Raw genomic sequence first — 10894 nt, forward strand, 5'->3', positions numbered from 1 at the left:
TAGCAAGATTGTTGATGTAGATCGCTGTCATGATCCTTGCCCCGGTGGCACTCCGGCGCCACCAGGAGAGAGGAGGAGAGTTCCCCCTCTGGTCCATGGCCTCCATGGCGGTGGAGGGGCGGGAGCCCCTCCGAGATTGGATCTCCCTCTCTGTTCTCTTCTGTGTCACGTTCCCTTGATCTGGCTGAAAACCGTTTCTTATATTCTAGGAGATCCGTAACTCCGATTGCGTTGAGATTTTAACACATTTTTTTCGAATATAAGCTTCCTTGCGCCCGAAGTAGAGCTCCAACTGACGTTCGAGAAGGGCACAACCCACTACCACGCGCCAGGGGCCTTTCGCGCTCCCTGGTGTCTTGTGGGCTGTTTGGGCCTCTGTTTGCGATGATTCCAACTCCAAAAAATCACATACATTCCAAAATAATTCTCCGTAAAATTTTATTGCATTTGGACTTTGTTTGATATGGATATTCTGTGATACAAAAAACATGCAAAAAATAGGAAATGGCACTGGGCACTGGATCAATACGTTAGTCCAATAAATCATATGCAAAGTTGCCAAAATATGTGAAAGTTGTATAATATTGGCATGAAACAATCAAAAAATATAGATACGACAGAGACGTATCATGTATCAGTCAAAAAGATGGACTAATGCTGCTTGTAGAGATACATGGAGGTGTGTGTGGATCACATTTGGGATCAAGAGCACTTGTCAGGAAAGCTTTCCGGCAAGGATTCTATTGGCGCACTGCCCTCCGAAATGCAACTGAGCTCATCACCAAATTTGAAGCATGTCAGTTTCATTCCAAGAATATTCATCAACCTGCTCAAGCCCTTCAAATAAGCCCTTTATCCCGGCCTTTTCACGGTCTGGGGGCTCGATATCTTGTGCCCCTTTCCCCATGCCATCGGAGGCTTTGAATTCTTGTACTGGTAATCGACAAGTTTACAAAGTTGCCCGAGGTGGAGCCAGTGATGAAGGTGACTGTGCAATTAGCTATCAAGTTCTTTAAAGGATTGGTATGTCATTTTCGACTGCCCAACAGAGTGATCACCGACAACGATACCCAATTCACAAGTCGCGCCTTCATGCAATACATCCAGAGCCTTGGAAGCAAGATCTCCTTCGCTTCTGTTGCCCACCCCAAGAGAAACAGATAAGCTGAAAGGATGAATGTTGAAGTGCTGCGAGGGCTCCATACAAGAACTTTCGAAAAGATGCGAAAATGCGGCAAGCGTTGGGTTGATGAGTTGCAAGTGGTTCTTTCGTCAATCAGGACGACACCAAATCGAGCTACTGGCCAGACTTCCTTCTCCCTGGTATTTGGTGCAGAAGAAGTGCTCCGCACGGAACACATATACGGGTCACCTCGAGTACTTGCCTATGATGTAGTAGCGCAAGAGCAGCTATGTCATGGCGATGTCATGCTCCTCGAGGAAGATCATCTTCGGGTAGCTATGCGTGTTGCACGATACCAGCAAGCCATGCACCGCTATAATAGCCGCAGGGTTCACGCCCGTAGCCTTGACGAAGGTGACCTTGTCCTTAGGCGTGTTCAATCCGCCAAGGGTGCAAACAAGTTGATACTGAAGTGGGCATGTCACCAGACCTGACGCAGTCCGTCTGGAGACTGAAGATGGCATCGCAATGCAAAAGTCATTGAATATTGAGCATCTTCGTAAGTTCTAACCATAAGGCACGATTGTCGGGCCCTGCTCCGGCAACGTGTTTTGTACAAGCATAGTCCCCGGGACATGTGACCCTTTGTACAAGGCCAAGCATAGACCATGTGCATAGATGAATAAAACGAAGAGCTTTCATAAAAACTTGCATACATGATTTCTTATTTGTTTAAATAAGATCCTATTGTGATTACAATAGTCCTAAGACAACATAACTGGCATATTGTGAAAGACTAAATGCTATCATATCTTCTCTTTTCCTTTAGATGACAACAGAAAGGTTTCATCACGAATCGTTTTCTAGGAAGAAGGATGGATGCAAACCCATGCACTGGTCCCCGAGAACCCCTCCTTATCTAAAACAGTAAGAAGGACAGCAAACAGAGCTAAGTTCATCCCATCATTCCATGTTATGTTCACATATGATAAACTTGTACATAGGGAAACCTTGTTGTCTCTGCCATACATGCTCCCATCCTTGACTCAAGTCCACTCAACATGATTGGTTGTAGTTGCATTCGAGAGATTAACAAGTGGCTAGCCTTTGTTTGTGCTCCTAACCCATTTTTGAGCTCATTGAATGAGGTTTAGTAGTGGCTGCGATGGAGGCCGGCAAGATATCTTGCCGAAAAACTTTGTTTACTAAGAAGTATTGAAGGCTCGTCCTTCAGCATGTTTAAAATACATGCACAAGTATCCGACAAGCATTTTTTCACTAATATGTACATAAACAAGTACATATCATATGAAGTACAAACATGGATGAATAATTACATAGTTTTAATTAAAATTTGGCAAGTGCTTACATCATTTGATTTGAAAAAAGATAAATGACCCATAATTCCTTTCTTGTCCCTCTCCTCCTAGGAGTTGCAGCAAGGAAGGAAGAGGGCAAAAGAAGCGCCTAGGCAGAAGCCTAGCCCGGCCCAGTCAGGACCAGTGAGATGCATCCTGACAAGATCGGGAGGGCAGCACCCCGGCAAGGAAGAAGAGGATGGGGATGGGGAGAGTGGATAGGCGATGCCCTGGTCATTCATGCCAGGACCAGAGGAACACGGTTCGGCAGGGACACTAGCAGGGAAGACGAAGCCGGAGTCCACGAGGAAGCCTGCCGGGGTCCACCTAGAGGTGGCGGTGACGACCAAGCCAAGCTCCCCCGACAAATTGCTTTGCCAGGGTCTAGTTGAAGATGATGGTGCTGTCGGCGCCTAGCTGACGATGACGGTGCGTCTGGCGTTCAGCCAGAGTCCGAGTCATCATCTTCATGCCTGACATCTGGGGGCTCCTCATTGCCATCTTCACTGTTGGTGTCCTCCTCATCGCTATCGCTCGAGGAGGAGCTTTCATCATTGCTCGAGCTTTCCATGAAGCACCCTAGATGAGCACCTGAGTGTCGGAAGACCTTGATGGAGAACATATCATGCTCCACCAGCTTGAAGCAGAGGATGTGCCCTTCTGCAAGGTAGTGGGTGTGGGTGAAGGTTTTCCAGCGATGCCTGGGGAGCATGACATGTGGTGGGGGGAACTCAAGATCCACCCACATGGTGCCGTTGTAGCAGCCGCTCATGCACAACCGCAACCCAAGCGGCTGGTCGTCCTCCATCACCCTGGCAAAGGGACGAGGGAGCCGTAGACGGCTGTGCGGAGGATCGTGCAGCTTGACGATGAAGTCCGGCGCCATCCCCGACCGCGCCCCACAACTTCACCTTATGCGCTAGACCCAGCTTCTGCATCTGCGGTAGAGGCAGGCACTGGGCGTCGAGAAGAAGCCCTCGTCATCGCGACGGGATCATGAGCTCAGCCCCTTCCCCTCACCATGATGGAAGCAGAAATGGAGATGGAGAAGAAGGAGATGGTGGATGAGCATTGCCACTCCTCCACACCTCCCTTTATAGTGGAATAAGGGGGGGAAGGTGGCTAGCTCTCCACTACCCCGGGGCAACCGCCCCGCTCCTCCAATCCAACCTTCTGCATTCCTGATGGCGTCCATTTTTGTCGGCCGCCCAATTACTCCAATCCGAGGCATTGGGCTTTCTGCTAAGGCACACGTTTTGCGCTCCCTGCGCGTCCACCAACCCCGCGCAATGCATGCGGCACGCGTGGCAGAAACGGTAGGAGTAGTGGGTGAGGTAAAGATAAAATGGCAGTTACCCCCGGTTCATGCACGGACGCCCTAATGGGCTCCCGTGGACATGTACGCCCCTGTTTTACGACGTGAACGGAGTGCACCGTTTGAGTAGTGAAGATGCCATGGGAGACTTGGGTGCGAGATCAAGCCCAGGTTAATGAAGAAGCAAAGAAGATCTAAAAAACACAAGCGTCAGCCCGGCAATGTCATTATGTACACACGTGAAATTGATTGGGCCTACCCCAATGATGCCCAGCAGCACGTATGGACCAGGCCCGGGGGCTCCTGTCGGTGCGTCAAACATTTGTGTTTGCCACCCGGACTTGTGCACAGGCGTGCTGACGATCATACACCAATTACTAAGACATGACACAAGATAAGCTAGAGAAACCACTCTTCATGAGATCAAGGAGTGCATTAAGAAGATCAAGTCAGCAGGAGAGCAGCTCAGGTAGGCCTCCCTTGCCGTTCAGGAGAGCCCGACAGGGTCGAGACTGCCCCTGAGAGCCAAGACTAGATTGCCTCAACAAGGCTCCTAGGCCATCAAGATCGGATCCCGGCAAGCTCCGTACTGGTAGGCCTCCGCCAAGATGCCATCGCTCGACCGCATCATGCACATGTCATTAATCAGTGCGGTGTCAAGCTCTTAGTTGGCTAGGTGGATCTTGTCAGCTATGTGGCAACTTGCTAGAGAGGAGATTAACTTTATTGACACCAGTCAAGATGGTGTGTCACGCTAATAAGGAGAAAAATGATAAGTGGTGCGACTGGCTTGCCAGGCTTCAACCTCAGCATGACACCTAGCAGTGCATTTAATGCACTTTCTCCTAACTACCAGAGCTAGGTATGATGACACTATTAGCTATCTAATCATACTAAAATGACTATTTTGCCATTATGGCCCCCACTTAAGCTATAAAAGGAGGCCCGAGGCAACCTAGCAAGGGGTTCGAACAATTTGACACATCAACACTTGTATGTGTGTGTTTCTCTCCCCGAGGCACACTTGCTAGGCTTGAGCTCGCCGCGTCTTCGTGTTCCTCCAGATCAATCCACTAAAGCAGGAGTAGGGTTTTATGCTGCAAAGCAGCCCAAACTTGGGTAAAAGAGAGTTGTCCATCACTGCGCTGCCCTGCCATTTCTGCTCCTTGTGCAATGTGATCTCCCCCTTGCCGAACCACAAAGGGGTAGCCTTGCCCCATATGTGATTGTGCTTCCACGCCAACATATACAAAGTTATAACAATCATGTATAATAGAGTTTAGAAAAGACTCAATTACTTCTCATGAATATTCAGATCATAAACCCACAATTCATCGGATCCTAACAAACACACCATGAAAGAATATTACATCGAATAGAACTCCAAGAGCATTGAGGAGAACATTGTATTGAAGATCAAAGAGAGAGAAGAAGCTATCTAGCTACTAGCTATGGACCCGTAGGTCTGTGGTGAACTACTCATGCATCATTAGAAGGCAGCAAGGATGATGTAGAAGCCCTCCAGGATTGATTCCCCCTCCAAAAATGACTCCAACTGGGATCACGGAAGAATAGAAGGTTGCGAAGGCGGAAAAAGTGTTTCAGGTGGATCTCTAGTATATTCGGAATATCTGGGAATTGATAGATGTGGAATTAGGTAAAGAGGTGCCACGAGGGTCCCACAAGCTCAGGCCCTCCCTGGGGGCGTGCCTGGTTAGCTTGTTGCTCCCTCGTGACTCTTCTAGTCTTCTCCCGAACCTTTATGGGTCCCTTCTGGTCCAGAAAAATTCATCATAAAGTTTTATCGTGTTTGGACTCTGTTTATATTGATTTTCTAAAAAGCCAAAAACAAGCAAAAAATAGGAACTGGCACTGGGCACTAGGTTAATAGGTTAGTCCCAAAAATGATATAAAATAGCATATAAATGCTTATAAAACATCCAACACTGATATGATAATAGAATGGACAAATCAAAATTTACAAATACATTAGCGACATATCACCTGTGCGCACTAGGTGTTCCGCTTGTGCAAGAACAACCCCAAATCCATGGTAAGTCAGAAAAATCGAGGAAATTCGTTTGTAGGGAAGGTTGGGGATGGTGGGGAAAGGTAGATCCAGTTGCCAAACAAGAAATTCATGGACCAAATCAACGAAATCTCACAAGATCCAACAAATGAAAAAATTGGTAGGGCTATTTTTGTGGGGATTTTCAAATTGGGACAAAAAGCTACAAAATTAGGCTAGAACTAGCACATAAATGCCCGTGCATTGCAACGGGAGAGAAAATTAGACACCCATAACCCAATAAGCATGGCTCAAGATCCCCACGTCCGCGGCCCCTATATCAATACGACACCCCGGGGCACTTCAAGCTGAGTTCCTTGCTTGTGAGGAGGGTATCAACCTCGCTCTTCAATAGTCTAAACTTTGGTGGAAGTCGAAATGGGTTGCACTGAGGTAGTCTAAGTTAATGTAACCATTGTTCATGTAAGTAGGAGCCGGAATTCTGTTAGCCATTACTTAGTTACTTTTGGTCGTGCCAAGGGTCGTACCGTAGTACGGTTGTACTCGGGACCTGCAGATGTTCCTATGCTTTGTAGGAGTGAACTTGTAACTCATTGAGAAATGAATTCTCTTCTAACCCCACAAAAGAAAATACGACACTCCTTCTGTGTTACCATTTATCATTTTTTTAACCCTCGCCAACGGTGGCAAGTCACGTTATCAAACCGCATCCGAACATGGTCGATTCAAGACAATGAGATCGTACACCACACAACGTACATGTCATTGAACTGCGGAAGGGAAATCCCTTGTTTCAAACTTAAATGCAAACTACTCCTATACCAAGTCTATACACAGTCCATCATACTCCCACTCACTTTCAACTTGTAATTTTGTGGACTTGTTTCATGGAGGGAGGGGAAGTCCTGTGTCTGTCGCTGCATGCCTCTTTACACAGTGCTTCACCATGGAGCAAACACCAATATTTTCCTTCCAGTTGGAGAGATGTTTGCTACAAATAGTACACATATGTTCATCCATAACAAATAAAAATAATAGTTCACTCATTTTCCCACAATCAATATATTGGCAGATGACTTATTCTTGGATGATTTCTTAAATTACTTCAGAAAGAAAAGTTACAGTGTCAAGAATTCCATTCTAGTCTATACATGCTTAGTCCATATAGCCCTCTACTGGTTGAGAGCGACACCAAGCCACAACTTCATGTTTCCATTGAAGTGTATCACTGAGCACCACGGATCACTTCGGGGATGATGTTTGGATTCCTGGTATTGCCATAGAATGCCATCAACCCTGCTGGTAGAACAGTTGTTGGGTCACATAGTGCCCCATCCCCATTCCGCCATGAGAATATTGTGCCATTCCTATAAACATGTAATATGTAAAAAAACGATTAACTAAAAATATGAGAAAAGACCACCTGTTAGTTATGCATATGTACGTGGTCTAGGGCCTGGATATGCTAATTTATATTCAGAATGGAACCAATTTAAAAGAAAGCAATTTATTGCCTTTTACCTTCATGCTTCAGAGACAACAAAATTGCAAAGATGAGCTATAAGCTGTTAGAAGAAATACTCAGTCTGAAGTCCATTTGTATGTTATATATGCAAGGAAATGTACTCTTCCATTGCAAAGCAATAAGGCTTTAAGTAATAGCATACCTGTAGTGCATACACTCTGTTGTATGTTCTTCCTCTGTTCGAAAATTCCACCCACGCAAGCAAGAAGTATTTCACTACCTTACTCCAGTAGTTCAGTGCATACATTTGTTGCTCGTCGTGATTGCAACCTGAACAGAGTAACAAAATTGTCAGTTTGCGCATGGATGGATCAATGGAAAAACATTGTCACATTGGCATGCATAGGTGTTCTAAAACTGTAAAAAATAGCATCTACATCTGCGCATACACAAGGAACAATTGCAGAGAAAAAAATTGATCTAGTCAATTTTTTGATAATCATGAAATATAAAACTTGAGTTCACAGGAAACCAAATTAGTCGCTTGAGCCTCACCTACTCCTAATAAAGGCAAAATACAGAGGCTTGCTTGAGGCTATGCCAACATACAAGACTGATTTAATGATCCAGTAATCGGATAATACTAAAATCAAGAGCAATAATAGAGAAGGTGTTCCAGTAATCATTAATAATAATCTTTTGTTTGAAAACTTTACACAAGACTTCCTAACTACTAGTGCGACCAATTGACTCATGCCCATACACTTGTCATGTATCAACATACAGGACTGACTGGTACATATGAATGCCTGTCAATTCTTTAGGTCACAACAAGCAACTGAAAGATAATACAAAAAATCACAAATAGTCTTTGTTCTTCATGATGGAGGTATTTTGATAATCATGTAAAAGAGGAAGCTTGCGTTTAAAGGAAACCAATTGGCTATGATGATCGATGGGCACAACCAGAACAGCTAGTAACCAAACAAATAGAACATCTTTTGATGGCGAAATTATAGGAAAATAGCAGATAATTCTATAGCCAAGGCGATACGAAGTAGTTTTTGTACCATGGGTGGAGAATAGAACATCAATCTACAGAAGGCACTGAACCATGTACCATGGGTGGAGAACAGGCAGACAGAATTCGGGCGAAGTCAAACGGCGAGATTCTGCCGAAGTCGGCAAAACGGGGACAACAAGGTCAAGCATGGAAAGCAATTGAACAGGGGTTTCAGCTGTGGGAGTCCAAGCGCTCTTATAGCCAAGGCGATACGAAGTAGTTTTTGTACTTTAATTTCCTGCTTGCAAATATTGTTGTCAATCTATCCCCATAGCTCCCCTTGCGCCATCTTATGAAGGTCCAAGTACCAAGTCCTGACTACATAGAATCTGTCTATCTATGCATCAAATCACATGAAACAGAAAGGGCATCACACAGCTAGCTTCAACAACAACAAAAAGCTGCAGGAATCATAGAATAAATATCTTCACAGGATGTAATGCTTACATTAGCATTCGCTGATGGATTAGCAGAAACTCTTCACTTGGAACCACTAAGCTTTATCCATGACTTTTCTTTTCCAACCATGCTTCACCATGAAATTCAGATTTAATAGAATTAGTAATGACAGTTGTAAACAAAATTAGTTGCCACACTTACATCAGCAATTACTTCTGCTCGCTGGCTCAGAAGATTGTATAATTATAACAACCAATAGGATTTTACCTGGTTGATGCACACAACAAAAGAATCCATTCATTTTCTTCAAGAAATTCATTGAAGGTTTGGTGCACGATAACAATGGAACCATAACTAGATATGTTGTAAAAGTACAGAGGAGGGGCCTGCTTCCGTGGGACAACACACTCTTAGCCGCCGGGGTGGCACCCAGCCGGAACAAATCTGGATGACGCAGGGAAATGGGGAGCGGCCGCCACGCCGAGTCTGTTTTCCTACTTTGAACGCTCGGTCTGGGCCTCGCGCATAATGTAGAGACACAAATGTCAGGCATAAACTGGTTGGTCTTTCATCAAGCAATAACTGATAAAGTCAGGCCATTTGCAAGTTGAAAACATACATGCAGAGCCGCACAAGCAGAAGCCCCATTGCCGAAATAATCTACCAACCTCTGTTTCACCTGGATCGGATTGGCTTCAGTGTAGATCGCATTTTACTAAATAATCCCCATGAAATCAAATGGATTGTGGACCCTCACCGACTCTTTGGCCGTCCGGCAGCTTGGAACAACTGGTACACTTGTTCTTAAGTGTAGATCGTACATCAGATACACCTGTTTCTTCATATTGATTTTCTAAACAAAGGTAAGAGTTTGACATGAAAATTAGACTGAATCTCAATCCGTCGTATGCATAACATCAGACAGGTTGTTGGCGGATGCTCCTGAATAGAGTTCATGGTTTACCAACTATGGATTGTTAGTGAAAACTAAAACGCTAAAGAAAGAATCAAGAGAGTAGTTTGGCCGTTGAAAATCCATGTACCCAGATGAGAGGGGAGGGGGTGCATTGCTAGCAACTAGCTCAGAGTCGTTGCTACTTCTTGCTTCCTCCTACTGGATGCAAGTCACTACTCATGCGGTCCTGCCTCAAACACCTGCGCATGTAGCCAATAGTCAGAGAGATAGAATAACGAATTAAGGGAAGAGAGCATGAGGACGATAAGAGAAGATGCGTCATTGCCGTCCGCATGCCACACACACCAGGCTGTCAGTCCCACATCAAGCTTAGTCAGGAGGAGACGTCCCCTTCCAGCCGGCGGCCAATCAACCATGGGTCGCAGCTGGGGCGCCAAGGATGAGCTCGGCCGGTATCCATCCATCCGGCGGCCAAGCAGACCTGGGTCACAGCCAAGGCGCCGTGGTCACTGAAGCCTTAACGCGGCGATGGATGAGCGCGGGCAGGCGCTGGTGACGGTGGAGAGGAAGGGCAGCGGCGGTGCGGATCCACTGAAGCCGAAGGGGTGGGGGCGGCGCACGGCGGAGGGCCGGTGGCCGATGATGGTGGCGGAGGGGGGAAGCGCACGGCAGAGGGGAGGTGGCCGGCGGTGGTGACGCGCGGCAGAGGGGCGGGGGCCGGCCGCGGCAGTGCACTAGATCGTGGAGATGCGCTTGAGGTGGAGATAGGTTGTCATGCGGGTTCTTTTTTCCCTTGTACCTGTTGAGTTTGACTTGTTAGGTGAACCCTAGGGAGACAAAATTTAGTACCACCTCAAATATGTTTTAAATTCAAACTGAAAGTGTAAAATCAAGAAAAGAAGCGTATTGTGACGGTGAACCCATGGAGTTAATCCGTGCTTTATTATTAGGGAGAGATATGGGGGGTAGGCACTCCAAGATGCCAATTAACCTTGCTCATGATACCAAGATATTGTTGGGTGGAACCCTAATGGATGATGTTTTCACACTTGTAGTTGGAATGGGAAGAATAACAAGAGAAATCAGTCAAACAAAACCCAATTACAAATCCACTAGAAGTGCATAGTTGAGATCCATAAGCATACAAGATAAATCAAAGGAAAACAAGCACAAATTTAAGCTCTTCTCAAATCCAAAGAAACGAGGGCATGATGATCTAGAGAGAT

The 10894-nt window shown here is 45.8% G+C and overlaps 1 long non-coding RNA gene across 4 annotated transcripts; it reads right to left on the reverse strand.

Annotated features, from left to right (window-relative positions):
• Positions 1-6787: 6787 nt before the first annotated feature.
• On the reverse strand, positions 6788-10412 carry LOC125508485 (uncharacterized). Of its 4 annotated transcripts, none has more exons than XR_015604291.1 (6): positions 10014-10407; positions 9372-9907; positions 8801-9264; positions 8361-8690; positions 7493-7620; positions 6845-7192 (listed from the first exon to the last, which is right to left on the reverse strand). It is a non-coding gene; the product is annotated as an uncharacterized LOC125508485 (long non-coding RNA). The 4 variants fall into 4 exon arrangements; XR_015604290.1 differs by having other exon boundaries at positions 8411-8690; positions 10014-10405; XR_007283532.2 differs by having other exon boundaries at positions 6788-7192; positions 7493-8690; positions 10014-10412.
• Between the last annotated feature and the right edge of the window lie 482 nt (positions 10413-10894).

The sequence above is a fragment of the Triticum urartu genome, chromosome 5A (assembly GCF_056163025.1).
Source record: "Triticum urartu cultivar PI428250 chromosome 5A, HENAU_Tu73, whole genome shotgun sequence".
Taxonomy (NCBI): domain Eukaryota; kingdom Viridiplantae; phylum Streptophyta; class Magnoliopsida; order Poales; family Poaceae; genus Triticum; species Triticum urartu.